This window comes from Scyliorhinus torazame, chromosome 8 (assembly GCF_047496885.1).
Source record: "Scyliorhinus torazame isolate Kashiwa2021f chromosome 8, sScyTor2.1, whole genome shotgun sequence".
NCBI classification, from domain to species: Eukaryota; Metazoa; Chordata; class Chondrichthyes; order Carcharhiniformes; family Scyliorhinidae; genus Scyliorhinus; species Scyliorhinus torazame.
Genome location: NC_092714.1, coordinates 211,491,653 through 211,509,210, shown reverse-complemented (window position 1 = coordinate 211,509,210; position 17,558 = coordinate 211,491,653). Strand labels below are relative to the sequence as shown.

The 17,558-nt window shown below is 47.4% G+C and overlaps 1 long non-coding RNA gene across 2 annotated transcripts in view; it reads left to right on the top strand.

Moving 5' to 3' along the window:
• Positions 1-314: 314 nt before the first annotated feature.
• The window catches only part of LOC140428821 (uncharacterized), a 77,610-nt gene continuing 60,366 nt past the window's right edge, over positions 315-17,558 (top strand). For both annotated transcript variants that reach the window (XR_011948905.1, XR_011948906.1), the window contains exon 1: positions 315-439. This is a non-coding gene — a long non-coding RNA (uncharacterized lncRNA). The remainder of the gene's footprint in view (positions 440-17,558) is intronic.

The following is a 17,558-nucleotide window of genomic DNA, read 5'->3' as shown; positions in this document are numbered from 1 at the left end:
ACTCATTATACCAACCATGAGCACTGAATGTGATAGCCATCAAAAGTAGGCACAGGAACTGCAATGTTTCATTAAAACATGTCCATTGACTGCAACACAGGCAGCAAACTAGCTTGGCGTTGTTGCTGTTTAACTTGACCCCATTATCCAGCCAGTGCTAACCGCAATGATGATTGGCTGGACACCTGTAGTGTTTGTCCCCTTTAAGGGGCTATCTGCCGAGAGGGTCACGTGGCCTGGGTAACCAATGAGGGACCAGGCTGGAGGACGTCATCCCAGCAAGCGAGGGCTTCTGCATCAGTTCTATCCTGGAAACTGACTTGCAGCCACGAGGTTGTAAGTCTCTGCATTGTAGTTATATGTAAATAAACATTGCAGTTGTTATTTACCAAACTGGTGAACGGGAAATATTACAACACTCAAGCAAAAAGCCAATCTCGTAAGTGACTAACACCAGTTAAAGCAAGCTTGCACAGCTTAAAGCTGGGTAACATGAATAAAGTTAGCCTGCATATTTTAAAGTGAAGCTACTTTTGTGGCCTGAGCCTCTGCCACATCATGAAAGAGAATGGGCTCCAAGGTTGCAGTTGCTGCACTGAAAGCTTTGGTGGAAGTTGTGCAGAGGAGAGGTGATCTCCTACAGACATTTGATTGGAAAGCATTGGGAGCAGGTAATAGTGGAAGTCACTGCTAGAAGGCAGTAGCAGCTAACCAAAGGTGAACCGGAACACTTGCATATTCTGATACCCTGTAAATGCTCAATAATGGGATGCTCAATAATGTGAAAATGCTAATAAGAGAAAAAGAAAAGAGACTGGCAGCTAACATACATCTTATAAATAGTGAAAAAAAAGGTAGTGGGGAGGGGGTAAAAGGCGGATTGGGACCAATTAAGGACCTAAAAGGGAATTTACTCATGAAGACCAGGAGCATGGTAAGATATTAAATGAACACTTTGCATCTGTCTTTACCAAGGAAACATTGCTACACAGGCCATGGTGAAAGAGGAAGTAATTCATATAGTAGGAGGGTTTAAAATTAATCAGGAGGAGGTTTTAGACAGGCTGTCTGTACTTATTGTGGACAAGGCACCAGGACAGGATGAGATGCATTGAAGGAAAGTGAGTGGAAATTGCAGAGGCACTGGCCATAATTTTTCAGTCTTCCTTAGATTCAGGGTTGGTGCCAGAGGACTGGAGAATGGCACACAATATACCCTGGTTCAAAAAAGGGTGTAAAGATAAGGCCAGCAACTACAGATCAGTCAGTTCGACTTTGGTGGTGGGGAAACGTCTCAAAACTATAATTTGGGACAGAATAAAGAATCACATGTACAAATGTGGGTTAACTAAGCAGAGTCATCATGGATTTCTTAAGGAAAAATCATGTTTAACTAACTTTCGGAGTTTTTCAAAAAGAAGGGTAGCAAGGATAATCCAGGGAACTACAGGCCGGTGAGCCTTACGTCAGTGGTGGGAAAATTACAGGAGAGAATTCTTCGAGACAGGATCTACTCCCATTTGGAAGCAAATGGACGTATTAGTGAGAGGCAGCATGGTTTTGTGAAGGGGAGGTTGTGTCTCACTAACTAGTTTTTCGAAGAGGTCACAAAGATGATTGATGCAGGTAGGGCAGTGGATGTTGACTATATGGACTTCAGTAAGGCCTTTGACAAGGTCGCTCATGGCAGACTAGTACAAAAGGTGAAGTCACACGGGATCAGGGCTGAGCTGGCAAGGTGGATACAGAACTGGCTAGGTCATAGAAGGCAGAGAATAGCAATGGAAGGATGCTTTTCTAATTGGAGGGCTGTGACTAGTGGTGTTCCGCAGGGATCAGTGCTGGGACCTTTGCTGTTTGTAGTATATATAAATGACTTGGAGGAAAATGTAACTGGTCTGATTAGTAAGTTTGCAGACGACACAAGGATTGGTGGAATTGCGGATAGCGATGAGGACTGTCAGAGGATATAGCAGGATTTAGATTGTTTGGAGACTTGGGCGGAGAGATGGCAGATGGAGTTTAATCCGTACAAATGTGAGGTAATGCATTTTGGAAGGTCTAATGCACGTAGGGAAAATACAGTGGATGGTAGAACCCGCAAGAGTATTGAAAGTTAGAGAGATCTAGGTGTACAGGTCCACAGGTCATTGAAAGGGGCAACACAGGTGGAGAAGGTAGTCAAGAAGGCATATGGCATGCTTGCCTTCATTGGCCGGGGCATTGAGTATAAGAATTGGCAAGTCATGTCGCAGCTGTATAGAACCTTAGTTAGGCCACACTTGGAGTATAGTGTTCAATTCTGGTCGCTACACTACCAGAAGGATGTGGAGGCTTTAGAGAGGGTGCAGAAGAGATTTACCAGAATGTTGCCTGGTATGGAGGGCATTAGCTATGAGGAGCGGTTGAATAAACTCGGTTTGTTCTCACTGGAACGACGGAGGCTGAGGGGCGACCTGATAGAGGTCTACAAAATTATGAGGGGCATAGACAGAGTCGATAGTCAGAGGCTTTTCCCCAGGGTAGAGGGGTCAATTACTAGGGGGGCATAGGTTTAAGGTGCGAGAGGCAAGGTTTAGCGTAGATGTACGAGGCAAGTTTTTTACACAGAGGGTAGTGGGTGCCTGGAACTCGCTACCGGAGGAGGTGGTGGAAGCAGGGACGATAGTGACATTTAAGGGGCACCTTGAAAAATACATGAATTGGATGGGAATAGAGGGATACGGACCCAGGAAGTGTAGAAGATTGTAGTTTAGTCGGGCAGCATGGTCGGCATGGGCTTGGAGGGCTGAAGGGCCTGTTCCTGTGCTGTACTTTTCTTTGTTCTTTGCTTAGCAGCGAGTGTTGGTGAGGACAAAACTGTTTTGTGTACATGGACTTCCAAAAGGCAGTGGCACAAACTTGTGAGAAATGTTGTAGCTCCTGGATAAAAAGGACAGAAGCAACGTGGATACAAAATTAGCTGTGTTAAAGGAAACATAAATTAATGGCTAAGAGATGCATTTTTGGGCTGGAGGAAGGTTTGTAGTGGAGTTATCCAGAGATCAGTATTAGGACACTTGCTTTTCCTGTTCTGTATTAATAATCGAGACCTTCATGCACAGGTGTACAGGGAACAATCTCAACATTTGCAAATGATACAAAACTTGGAAACATTGTAAACTGTAAGAAGGACAGTGTAGAACTTCAAAATGACATTGACAAGTTGGTGGAGTGGGCAGAGAGATGGCAGCTGAAATTCAATATGGTGAAATGTGAGGTGATACATTTTAGGAGGTACATGGAGAAACAATATAAAATAAAGGTTATAGTTCTAAAGGCAGTGAAAGAGCAAAGGATTCTACGTATGTGCATAAATCATTAAAGGTTGTATGACAGATTGAGACAGCAGTTAATAAAGCATATAATATCCTAGGCTTTATTAGTAAGCATGCCATACAAGAGCAAGGAGGTTATAGTGAACCTGCTTGTTGAAGGGTTATGTTGTATATGACACTAGATAGACTGCAGTTGGGATGCTGTGTCCAGTTCAGGAGGTTGCAATTTAGGAAGGATGTGAATGCTTTGGAGAGAGTGCAGAAGAGGTTTACAAGAATGATTCTATCCATAGAAAGAAAGGATGTAATGAGGATTGGAGAAATGACTGTCTGGTTTTGGGCCCAGTGCCAATGAGGGAGCAACACCCTCTGAAGGAAAGGCAGAACTCTGTGCAACTGGAGGGCATGGGAAAAGAAGGAAGGCAATAGAAGCCATACCCTCGACACAGAACTACCTGCAAAGAAGGAACAATCTGACGATGGCCAAGACTTAGTGCCAGGGGACACAGTGATTCTCCAGGCAGATAGTCAGTGATCCCTGTCCTCTTCGTCAAAGGCCTCACACTTGTTGCACTGCCCTGGCAGCAGCCATCAAAGTCTCCGTGACCTTTCACTTCTTCACTTGGGTCGTTTCAAAGATCAGCTACAGATCTTAGTGAACATCTTTCAAACTGCAGCACATCACAGGCGGGATTCTCCCGCAATCGGCGGGATGGCCCGCGCCGGAACCAAGAACGGCACAAACCACTCCGGTGTCCGGCCACCCGGATGTTGCGGAATCCGCCGCACTTCAGGGGGCTAGGCCGGCGCCGGAAGGGTTGGCACTACGCCAACCGGCGGCGAAGGGCTGCCATGGTCCTGCGCATGCGCAGGGGGGGTTCATCTCCGCACCGGCCATGGCGGAGCCCTACAGGGTCTGGCGCGGAGGGAAAGAGTGCACCCACGGCACAGGCCCACCCGCAGATCAGTGGGCCCCGATCGCGGACCAGGCCACCGTGGGGGACATCCTCCCCCCCCGGGACCAGATCCCCTCGTGCCCCCTCGGTGACCCTATGGCCAACAAGCTAGGTCCCGCCGTTATGGACCATGTCCATTTCACGCCGGTGGGACTGGCCAAAAACAGGTGGCCACTCGGCCCATCGGGGCCCGGAGAATTGCCAGGGGGGCCGCTGCCAATGGCCCCCGACCGGCGCGGTGTTATCCCCGCCCCGTCCGAAAACCGGCGCCGGGGAATACAGAAGCCAGCGGCGGAGCGGGATTCACGCCGGCCCCCGAGGATTCTCTGACCCGGCAGGGGGTCGGAGAATCCCACCCCATTTATCCTGCAGTCACTCCACTAAGGGGAAAGGTTCCTTCCCATCCACCCTATTTATGCCCCTCATAATCTTATACACCTCTAGCAGGTCCCTCCTCATCCTTCTCTAAGGAAAACAACAGTCTCACCAGCCTCTCTTTATAGCTGAAACGCTGCAGCCCAGGCAACATCCTGGTAAATCTCCTCGACACCCTCTCTACTGCAATCATTTCCTTCCTGTAGTTGGGCCAGCAGAACCTCACCCAGTACTCTAGCTGTTTTATAAAGCTCCATCATAACTTCCCTCTTATATTCTATGCCTTGGCGAATAAAGGCAAGTATCCCATATGCCTTTTAACCAGCTTATCTACCTGTACTGCTACCTTCAGGGTTCTTAGGACATGCACCGTAAGATCCCTCTGTACTTCCTAGCGTCCTGCCATTTATTGTGTATTCCCTTGCCTTGTTAGTCCAGCCAAATGCATAATCTTACATTTTTCAGGGTTAAATTCCATTTCGCACTGTTCTGCCTATCTGACCAACCCATCTATATTGCCCTGTCATCTAAGACCTTTTTCCTTGTTATTTACCGCACCACCAATTTTTGTGACATCTGCAAATTTACTGATCATACCTCCCACATTCTCGTCCAGATCAATAATGTGCATACAAATAGCAACATCTTTTTTTTTCTTTTTTAGTGCAGACTTCCAGCACCTCTAACCCAGCTCTGTTTCCGCAACCCCCTCCCGACCTCCAATTGTGCAGCGAGCCCACCTCCATATCAAATAATGGGTCACCTTGGTGAAAATAGTGAAGCAAAGCTGTTTTCACCAACCTCGGGCAGGACTGAGACAAGAACATAGAACATACAATGCAGAAGGAGGCCATTCGGCCCATTGGGTCTGCACCGACCCACCAAATGACACCCATAGCAGCCAAACAACAGGCACTGCCATTCCAAATCAAATACTCACCATCTTTCGAAAATAAGGTCCAAATGAAATAAATTCAGCTCCATCAAATTTAAAGTTTGTATCGCTGTTAACTCAAACTGAAATAACTATTTTTCTGCCTGTATGATATGAAAATGAAAATCGCTTATTGTCACAAGTAGGCTTCAATGAAGTTACTGTGAAAAGCCCCTAGTCGCCACATTCCGGCGCCTGTTCGGGGACATAGGTGTTCAAACCCAACCTTACATTAAAGTCTCAGTAACTAAAGAAGAGGACAAGTAGTAAAATAATCTGTCAGCTTTAGATGACCAGTCTTCTACAATCCATGACACATAAAGGATTGCATTGATAGATTGTGAATGCAGCTGCCTGTTATGTTGAAACAACCTGCTACGTAACAGTGCACTTGTTTTTAATTTGCTTTCTTCTCTTAATCTTCTGCCATTAAGTAGCAATATTAGTCTTGTGAGTTTCAACATGCTATGAAATAGTGGGAGGACATTGTTGCACTAGGACAGGCAGCATGTTTGCTTTCTATAGTTTCAGTATGGACGAACTATCATTCCACATTGTGTATCATCCATTTGAGGGAGATCGGGTTGGGAGTTTAAGACTATCCATCTACTGGACAGTTAAAATGCTCTGGGTTACTTATCCATCCATCAATGCTCATTGCCTTATGATGACTCGACCAGAACAGAAAATACAGGTCAAGGCCAACAGAGGATTGGAATGCTGAAGAATCAATCCAAGGACAGTATAACTGGTCCTCTGGGACACTCACGGAAAGGTTAAGCTTCCCCGACTCTAGACAATCCCAACCTCCACTTTGCTAAAGCAAGATCCCTGGACTCCACTTATTGGAGTGCCTGGGGGTGTTCAGGGTCCATTTGGCCTTCTGAAGATCAGCAGCCACTTCCCATCTATGGGAAGACCAGAAGAGTATCAATGGCATGTCGTGATAGCTTTAAAATCACCATGGTCGCACACTGCTGCGGGTGAGCACAAAACTAATGGAAACCAACAGTTTACCCACAGGAACCCCGCTGACAGTTAAAATTCCCCATTGGAGCAAGGGTTAACTGGCTAACTATCATGAATGTCAACTGGCTAATTATATTCTCTTTCTCCCTGATCCAGAAGTTCTGAGGCCTGTTGTAATCCCATTGAAAGAGCAATCATCTCAACGCACAGCAGGAACCGAAAGTATGATTTTCCTGAATTCCATGACTCACCACCACACTATGGGGTGCCTTTATCCACTGGGCTATCAGGGGACTGTTTTGAAACTGCTTTAAATTGCTCATCAGTGTATTAACTATGTGCATTTAATCAGTTGCAGTCTGGCATCAATACGTGCCTGATGTATGCTGTTCTACAAGAGAAGATATCCCTTAGTCATCTTTAAACTTTGCAATGACCCAAACACAAGAGATTCTAAACCTAAAGTAAAAACTCATAACCTGAGTATTCACTTCTACTTTTAGTTTTAGTATCTTCATAATGACCTCAGATATTCAATAATCAAAAAAATTTGAACTGATTACAGCCTATATCATGACACAAGTGAATCTGTAAATCTCAGGCCGGTTTTTGACTTGGATTTATAGTTAAGTCCAAATTTCCAATTCCATGTTATTTTGAAAGTGAGCCTCAGCCATCAGAATGCATATCTGAAACACTATTTTCCTATCTTTAAATAGCTGATTTTTGATTGTGTACAGGCAGTTGATATTCCTGCAGAAGGTTACAAGGTCTCTATTAGTGATTGTTAATAACAGAACAAAGTTTAATATCATTCACTTCTATCATCTGGCATTTATGAAGTTATAATGGTCCCTGTTGTATTCCGAGGCAAGCAACAAGGCAGTGTTACATTACAACGGTGGTTTATTTAATTTCAAACTTTGCATACACAACAGTACAACTACTGCACAGGTCTAACTCCCTCGACTCCCAAGCTAACTCTGACCAAACTCCAACAGCCCGGTCCGTGCCCAAACACTTGATAGGCTAACCTACCCGTGCTTCATCTCCATAGGCTCCCGGTATGTCGCTTGGCCCATGAAGGATCGCCCCTTAAAGGGGCCATGCTACCACATTCCTCGCCCCGCCCACGCTTAAGTTCCCTTACAGATCCCTGAAATACAAACACAGAAAAACTCTTACTTACACTTCTGTATAGACAAAGAGAATTACAGTAATAGATTGCCAAGCAAAGTTCATACGGTACGTCTATCAGGTGATTTCCTAACTCTTGCCGAAGGTCTCAACTTGGCAACTGGCTTTTCCAGATTGGAGGCCTACAAGTCTACAGCAAGGGCAGATAAATTGGGAGATTCCGAAGTAGGGGCAGTACTGACTACCTCTTCAACTCCGTCTGGGGCCGCGAATGCTGCCCCTTGAGAAAATCTCTGTTCTAACATCACAGACTTGGCAAGCGGTATACTGGTAGCTGGGATTGGGTCTACCCGCCCATTTGCGGGGGTGACAGTTTCTCTCTGGGCGTGATTCTCCCCCAAAATTTCTAAGTTAATTTGTGGCAGGTTTTTCAGGGAGATTCTCACCAGTTCTGCCGGCGAGTTCCCCACTGCTATTCAATGACACTTAGTCACTTTTTTGGGCCCTGGGGAGTTTCTCATCAGTTTAGCCCACACTTGACATATTTTTAGCACTGGGGAGCTCAACACAGAGATCGGCCGCCATTTTGAAAGGGTGCCCCAATTTCTAGTGAGTTTGTGGATCCCCATACCCCTCACCCATGGGCAATGTCACCCCCCACTCATATGGACACTACCCCACACTCCCCAAGTGAGGACACCCGCTTTGGGGTCCCGGGGGGTCTCATCTCTTCAGGCCCCTCTCAAGCTCCCTTAAAGCACCCCCTCCCTTCTAGGACTGCCATCCTTCACCCCTCCAACCTTTCAGAGGCCCCTACGTATGTGCCCCGCACCCCCCCACTGTTCAACCCCTCCACTCTCCTTTCGTGGGCATGGCCCCCCTCACCACCTGGCCCTTGGCAGGGCCACCCTGGCACTTGAGCACCCTTGCACTGCCATCCTGGGCAATGCTCCTGCCAACTTGGCAGTGCCACATGAGCATCTTGGCAGTGCCAGGTTGGCTGCGTTCCAGGAAGAGGGCCGGAGGCCACCCTGCACTGACCCCAACCACACAGCAGTCTTTCATAGCCCAAGAGCCCCCCTGAATGCCGTTCCACCTGGTTCACGTTTGTGTGGACCAGTGCTGAATTACGCCCAGCTGCAGCCTTGCTGGGTAGGCCGGTGGATCCAGCGTTGCCGGTAGATACCAGGTAAGTTCTCCTAAGCCGGTTTAAAACCAGCTTTGGCACACGCCGTTTGGTCACACCATTTGTGGCCATGTTTGAGATTCCGATGCCTCGCAGGTCTTGGGTGAATCTCGCGAAGCGCACAGGCTGTTGTAAGCCCACGAGAGGACTCTCCCCGCATTCACCAGCCGCACTGCACTCAAGGGAGAGAGCAATGCAGCCGGTGAATTGCTTCCTGCTTCTCAAGCGATCAACATGTTTTCTCACTTCACAGCCCTGTAGGTATACGACATAGGATATAGGCCCAGTCCTGGCAACAATTCTCCACCATGTACACTAAATCATCTGTTTGGAATGTGCCATCCTTCTTAACTGTATCATGGTGGCCTTTCTGTGAGGCTTGACTAGCCTCTACCTCCCCTACAAATTCGGAAAAATGAGGTCAAGCTGGGTCCTGAGGCGCCTGCCCATCATTAACTCAGCTGCGGTGGCCCCATGTCTTGGTATGTGGGGTTGAATTGTATGAGACCAAGAAGTCCACTACATGAAGCAATAATGGCCAATTAGCTTGTTTTTCCATTGACACTTTGAACATTTGGACCATTCATTCAGCCAACCTGTTTGATGCAGGGTGTATGGGGCTGGGTGCAGGATCCCATTAGACTTAACAAAGAGTTGAAACTCTTCAGCTGTGAAGGTTGAAGCATCGTTTTCTGAGACAATCACCTCGAGTAGACCGTTAATGACAAAGATCTGGTGCAGTTTGTCCATGGAGGCCGCTGCAGGAACGCATGAGCTGGACATCCAGCCACTTTGAGTGGCCATCTACCACAATCAAAATCATCATATCCAAAAAGAGACCCACAAAGTCAATGTGGAGACTCGTCCATGGAAGCCCCGGTCACTCCCAAGGGTGCAAACCTATTGCAGGTGGAAGGGTCTGCTGTGTCTGACGCTGTTCACAACGGTTGACAATACTTTCAATCTCCCTGACAATCCTTGCCCACCAAACGTAACTCCTGGCCAGCATCTTCATCTTGGACTGACCAGGATGACCGTTGTGTAATACTTGGAGAAGAAGCTGCTGCTCCAGGGGTGGGACTGTCCCTCTGCAACCCCAGAGGAAAATTCCGTCCCTACCTTGATTTCATCCCTACCTTGCATATAGGGCCTAATCTATTCGGACTTCTAAAAATGCCAGCGCGAAGACCATTCTTTTAACTCTTGACAACACAGAGGCTGCGATCTTCCCAAAAGGGAACAAAGTCCCCGAGCGAACGCGTTTAGCCGCGTGTTTCCCGACACTCGCAGTGCCGAGAAACACGTGGCTACTCAAAGCGACTCACATTCAATAAGGGGCCTAAATGGGGATCACGCGGTCGAGGCCACACATAGCCATGTTTTTACAACGGGTAACTCCACTCATCGGAACTCCCCGTTGTAGCTAGAGATCGGGATGCCATTTTTATTATTAATAATAATCTTTATTGTCACAAGTAGACTTACATTAACACTGCAATGAAGTTACTGTGAAAAATCCCTGGTCGCCACATTCCGGTGCCTGTTCGGGTACACAGAGGGTGATTTCAGAATGTCCAAATTACCGAACAAGCACGTCTTTCGGGACTTGTGGGAGGAAACCGGTGCACTCGGAGGAAACCCAGGCAGACACGGGGAGAACATGCAGACTCCTCACAGACAGTGACCCACGCAGGGAATTGAACCTGGGACTCTGGCACTGTGAAGCAACAGAGCTATGCACTGTGCTACCGTGCTGCCCAAAAATGACATTCCGATCTCCGAGGCCCACCAAAAAATCCACAACTTCCCCCAGTCCGAAAGCAACATGGGAAAGCCAGCCCCCCCCCTCCCCCCACAACCCCAACACCCACCGCGTGCAACCCCGGCCTGATCGCGCGTGCAACCTATTACCCTGGCAGTGGCAACCTATTACCCTGGCAGTGCCCCTGCCAGCACTACCTGGGCTTCTTGGCAGTGCCAGTATAGCAGCCAGATGGCAGTGCCAGGATGGGGCAGCCCAGGTTCTTGTTCGTGTTCCAGAACATCCCTATCTATGTTCCCGAGTCCTTTTTCAGGAAGGTGAACTGGATAAGTTCAGGGTTTGTGTGGGCAGGGAAGACTGTGGACGTGGAAGACCCTGCGGGTGAGGAAAGTGTTCTTGGAGCGGGGGCAAGGGATGGGGCTGGCATTGCCAAGTTTGATGAATTATTATTGTAAGAAGTCTTGGGTAAAGTCCAGATGAAGGTGCTGCACTCTGAAAGCTAGTGATTCCAAACAAGCCTGTTGGACTTTAACCTGGTGTTGTAAGACTTCTTACTGTGCTCACCCCAGTCCAACGCTGGCATCTCCACATCATGGATTAGTATTGGGTGGCAAACATCACAATCATGAGGAAATGGGCAGTGGAGGGGAGGGTGGTGTAGGGGCGGATGGAGGCGGCGTCGTGCAGGGGGATGAGTTTGAGGGCACTGTTGTTGGTGCCCCTTCCTTTCTTGCTGGTCAGATACTTTGTGCATCCTGTGATGGTTTCAGCATGGTAGGTGTGGAGCCAGCAACATTTTGAGTTAGAAGGCATGTTGTTTTGGGTGCCGATATGTGTTAATCATAGGTTTGTGCTGGCGGGACTGGATGTGAGGTCCCGGAGGTGGAGGCAGGTGGGGATAGTGTACTTTAGGGACTTGTGTATGGGGGGTAAGTTTGCGGGACTGGAGGAGTTGGAGTAGAGTATGAGTTTCCAAAAGGGAATGTTTTTAGGTGCCTGCAGGTGAGAGATTTCGTGAGGAGAGAGGTGCCGTCCTTCCCGGGGCAGCCGGTTCCAGTGTTGCAGGATAAGTTGTTGTTGGAGGATGAGATTGGGAGGGGACGGTGTCGGATATCTACAGTGAGTTGATGGAGAAGGAGAGCATTCCACTGGAGGAGATTAAGTGTAAATGGGAGGAGTTGGGTGGGGAGATGCAGGCATGGACATGGAAAGAAGCCCTGCGAGGGTGAACGCGTCCTTGTCGTGTGCAAGTTTCAGCTTCATCCAGTTTAAGGTGGTGCATAGGGCCCGCATGACGGTTGCGAGGATGAGCCAGTTCATTGCAGGGGTGAAGGATAGGTGTGGGCATGTCCAAGGCTGAGGGAGTTCTGACAGGAGTTCTCAGATGTTATGTCCGAGGTTCTGGGTGGGAGTGGCCCCGAGTCCGGAAGTGGTGATATTTGGTGTGTCGGACGATCCGGAAAGCCAGGTGGGGAGAGAAGCTTTTGCCTCCCTGATAGCCCGGAGACGGATTTTGTGCTGGCGGGACTCAGTGATGCCAAAGGTGGGGGTATGGGTGAGTGGCCTGGCAGAATTTCTGGGTTTGGGGAAGGTCAAGTTTGTTTTGTGGGGGTCGGAGGAGGGATTCACCCGGAGGTAGAAACCATTCATCGATTTCTTCAAGGTGAATTGAGAGGCCAGTGGGGGGGGGGGGGGGGGGGGAGATCAGGGGATAAAATAGGAAGTGTCACGTTGGATGTTCGTCCGCGTGGGTTCGTACCCCACGCCTGGTACCATGTCGTGTTGGGTGTTCTGGTCTACAAACAGGTCAACTCGGCTGGAGATGGTGTAACTCTATTTTATTAACAACTCAACTGCAATAACATACTGTAAGCTTGGGTACGTGCATTACCAGCTTATCTGTGGACCCTGTCCTCTCACTATCTAGGTGAGGCACTCAGCACATGGTGAATGTCTGTGAGGCAGGCTGTGAGCTCTGTGCTCTGAGCTGGCTGCCGCTAGAATCTCCCGGGAACTCTGGTGTCCTCTGTCTTTATAGTGCGTGTGCTCTCATTGGTGATTGGCTGCGATGTTGTGTATGCTGGTTGGTCCTACTTTATGTCCATCAGTGTGTCAGTGTGTGTGTGATTGCACCATGATATGCTGATGTATATCATGACAGGAAGGAGGTGTGTCAGGGGGTCGGTATCAGGGGCAGTTGGGGGCTTGTAGTTTCTGTTCATGTTGCTGTTTTGGTCTGCTGATATTTTTATGTACATATGTAAAAAGCTATGAATACAAATATTTTTTTAAAAGGTGAATGATCGCTATGTCCCCATAGGCTCCCAGCGGGCCTGTCATGTGGCCTTCAAAGGATTGCCCTTTGGGGCAGCACGGTAGCACAGTGGTTAGCACTGTTGCTTCACAGCACCAGGGTCCCGGGTTCAATTCCTGGCTTGGGTCACTGCCTGTGCGGAGTCTGCACATTCACCCCATGTCTGCGTGGGTTTCCTCCGGGTGCTCCGTTTCCTCTCACAAGTCCCGAAAGACGTGCTGTTCGGTGAATTGGACATTCTCAATTCTCTGTCTGTGTACCCAAACAGACGCCGGAGTGTGGCGACCAGGAGCTTTTCACAGTAACTTCATTGCAGTGTTAATGTCAGCCTACTTGGGACAATAATAAAGATTATTAAAAAAATAAAGGAGCCACGCCACCACAATCTCAAAATAAGGGACAGTAATCTGGTGAAGAGGAAGGCACCAAGCGGCCTACCCTGGGTGACCAAAGCGCCCGTGTGCCATTGGATGGTTTTCCTCTTTGGATATGCAAATACAAATCATAGAATCCCTCTCAGAAGCTAACTAGACGAGTGCCTTAAAATCATGGGTCCCTCTTTATCACGGAATAGTCACCTAAAAGTCATAATCAAATCGAAAATTGAACATAGCACATGTAAAATGATAGTAGATGCGAGGCTGAGCCAAAAATAAACATTAGGATATTAGAACCATCATTCCTTTTATGAACAGTGAAAACGTTTGTTAAGTGTTCCTTTGAAAGCTAAGTATTTTTCCCTCCCCCTAGCTTCAAATTGAATGCAATGAGATTTCTTGCTTACACAGCAACACTCTGAGTCTAAAGAACTGTCAATGATTCTCTTTTTGTTTGCAATGAAGACTCAGGTGCTGTTCTGCAATGGCTGTACTGTTTGCTGAACTTTAATGACCTTTCCTGGAATAAGTGCCGCTTCCCAGAAGTTCCCGTAATTTGACCTAAATTGTACACAGCTTGGCGTGATACAGCACTCCCTGCGACTGTCTACTCTTCCTCTAACGCAGGGCCCCAGAGCTGCCCAACCAGAAAGCAGGCTAGAAGTGATGTAGCAACTGTCCTAATGTGGAAGAACAGGAAGTTAACATTTGAGTGCAATATGTTGCAACAAGCAGAAGCAAAACTGTTCTAATGTGAGTGGAAGGATTAAATAGAAAGTGCCATTAGTTTTATCATTTTGCAAATGTCTCTACAAGAGCAAAAAAATTGCTAAAGTTAGTATGGTTATATAAAGACAGGCTGTAATAAATGCCAACATGTGCTAGGCTAGTTCCATAACATTACAAAAATATCCTGTAGTTTATCCTCCAAGGCCAGGATCTTACATGTGGAAATCGTGACTGCTGCTGTCCCACATATGCATAAAATCCGGGAGCGTGACAATGTTGGCTCACAATCCTGACGTCAACATGCCAGTTTCCAATAATGTGGTAGCTGGGCAGGTGCTACATTTGGCAGCCGGCCACCATTTAATCAAAACCTCCATAACAGTCAATCAAGCATCTTAACAAGCCAATTGACCCAAATATTACACTGCCCAAGACATAATGCAGTTGGCAGGGAAAGGCAGGCAAGAGTGGGCAGGAAGACAGGGGGTAACTTCCTTTGGGGGTTCCATTTGTGCATCAGGGGCATCCTTTTGTGTATCTTACCCCCCCTCCCCATTCATAATATAAAATCATAGAATCATAGAATTTGCAGTGCAGGAGGAGGCCATTCAGCCCATCAAGTCTGCACCAGCCCTTGGAAAGAGCACACTACTTAAGCCCCACACCTCCACCCTATCCCCCTTTATCCCCGTAACCCAATAACCCCACCTAACGTTTTTGGACACTAAGGGGCAATTTAGAATAGCCAATCCACCTAACCTGCATATCTTTGGACTGTGGGTGGAAACCGGAGCACCCGGAGGAAACCCACGCACACACGGGGAGAATGTACAGATTCCGCACAGACAGTGACCCAAGCCGGGAATCGAACCTGGGACCCTGGAACTGCGAACATACTTAACAACCCAACCTCTACAGCCCTCTGCACTAAATAATTCCACACAGCAATACCCTCAGAGAGAAGAAATTCCTCCTCATTTCGGTCTTAAATGGACGACCCCTTACTCTGAGATTATGCCCTCTGGTCCTTGCCTCTCTCACGAGAGGAAACATCCTCTCAGCATCTATCCTGTCAAGCTCCCTGAGAATCCTATATGTCTCAATACGGTCAGCATCATTCTTCAGGATTACTACCAGTGCCATATGCTGGTCAGAGTAGAGATAGTAGGATGTATCGAATGAATACATGACTGAAGAGATGGCGTGAGGGGGAGGGTTTCATATTCCTGGGGCATTGGGACTGGCTCTGGGGGGAGGTGGGATCTGTCTAAACTGGAGTGGTTACAGGTGAGCAGGACCGGGACTGATGTCCTTGCAGGGCGGGGGGGTGGGGAGGGGGGTGCTTGCTAGAGCGGTTGGGGATGGTTTAACCTAATATGGCAGGGGAATGGGAATCTATGTAAGAATTCAGAGCAGGGGAAATCAAGAACAAGAGAAAATGACAGCAAGGAAAATAAGAAAAGTGATAGGCAGAGAAATGAAGGACACGTATCTGATAATGACACAGTAAAAAAATAGTAGGGTTGGGACAAGGATTGTTCAAAGGACTAGCCTTAAGGTTTTGTACCTGAAAGCGCGGAGCAGTCAAAATAAAATAGATGAATTACTAGCGCAGATAGATGTAAAGGGATATGATACAGTTGAGATTACGGAGACATGGCTCCAAGGTGACCAAGGATGGGAACTAAACATTCAGGGCTATCAGTTTTTAGGAAGGACAGACAGAAAGGAAAAGATGGTGGAGCTGCATTGTTGATTAAAGAAGATATTGAAACAATTTTAAAAAAACATGTTTTTATTAGAGTTTTTTCTTTTTATACACAACACAACAAAAATAAACATAAGCAAATTTGTACAGCACGGTAGCATTGTGGATAGCACAATTGCTTCACAGCTCCAGGGTCCCAGGTTCGATTCCCGGCTTGGGTCACTGTCTGTGCAGAGTCTGCACATTCTCACCGTGTGTGCGTGGGTTTCCTCCGGGTGCTCCGGTTTCCTCCCACAGTCCAAAGATGTGCGGGTTTGGTGGATTGGCCATGCGAAATTGCCCTTAGTGTCCAATATTGCCCTTAGTATTCGGTGGGGTTACTAGTTTATGGGGATAGGGTGGATGTGTGGACCTTGGGTAGGGTGCTCTTTCCAAAAAGCCCCACCCTCTCTTTTCGTTGGTACAATATTGAGGAAAGATATTAATACAGATTATTGCTAACTTTTGGTTGGTTCAATTGGCTCTATTTTATAACCTTTGCTCTAGAGTCGTCAGGTATCTTTATGATACCGCCACGAGGTTCAAGTTCAAGTAATGATCAATAACTCAACACACCAATTAATAAGATTCAAATCAAAGCACATTTATTATACACGGTAAATCACTATTCATGCATAAACTCTACTTTCTAGGCTATTTCTATCACTAACAGGCCTATACTTAGCTTCGGACTGGCCCACCAGGTCAGGGGAACAAATGGCCTTTCGTTCAGGTCCTGAGTCTGCGGGATTCAAAACTGGTATGGACTGGTAGCTAGGAGTGCCTATCTCGTAGCGAGTGTTGACTTGAAACTTACTTGCTTGGAGGCCGCTGGACAGTTAACTCTCAGGGGTTGCTTCGCGTTGCTGAGTGACCCTGTCAAGAAGGACGATTTGAACTTGGGGCTTTACTTTATAGTCCCCAGGGGCTTCCCGCCCTTCGAGGTGGACCCCGTACCTGGTTTCAAGTGATTGGACTTTGTTCCAATCACTTGGTTCGATTTCTCCAATGCTGGAGTGGTTCCCTGATCGTTGGGCAGTCTTTAAGTGTCCGTTAACCTCTTTTGTGTTGGCTCCTGCTGGCGCCGAGGAGTCTGGCTTGGCTTTGTTTACCTTAAAATGTTTCGATTGTTCCCGGGATCGCTCATTACTATGTAGATGGGTGCTACATTACTATGCAGATGGCTGCTTGTATCGATGCTGTCTGAGTTTCTGCAGAGTCTAATACACAGTAAACTTGCACCTGCTAGTTTTTGCCTGTGTTGGCTGAATTTTCCTTCAGCCTTTGTGGTTCTCCATTTTAAGTCGGGAAGTGGCCAACTCAGGTGGCTACAAGATGATGTTGAATCTGTCTGGGTCGGGTTAAGAAACGTCAAGGGGCAAAAAACATTCGTAGGGGTGGTATACATGCCACTAAACTTCAGTGGGAATGTTGGGAATAACATTAGACAGGAAATCAGAGATGCATGTGATAAAGGGATATCTGTGATTATGGGTGACGTTAATCTACATATAGATTGAGTGACTCAAATTAGTCACAGTACTATAGAGGAGGAATTTCTGGAGTGTATACGGGATGATTTTCTGGACCAATATGTTGAGGAACCAACAAGGGGACAGGCCATTGTGGACTGGATGTTGTGCAATGAGAAAGGAATAGTTGGCAATCTAGTCGAGAGAACCCTCGGGGAAGAGTGACCATAATATGGTTGAATTCTTTATCGAGGTGGATAGTGAGTTAGTTGATTCTGAGACC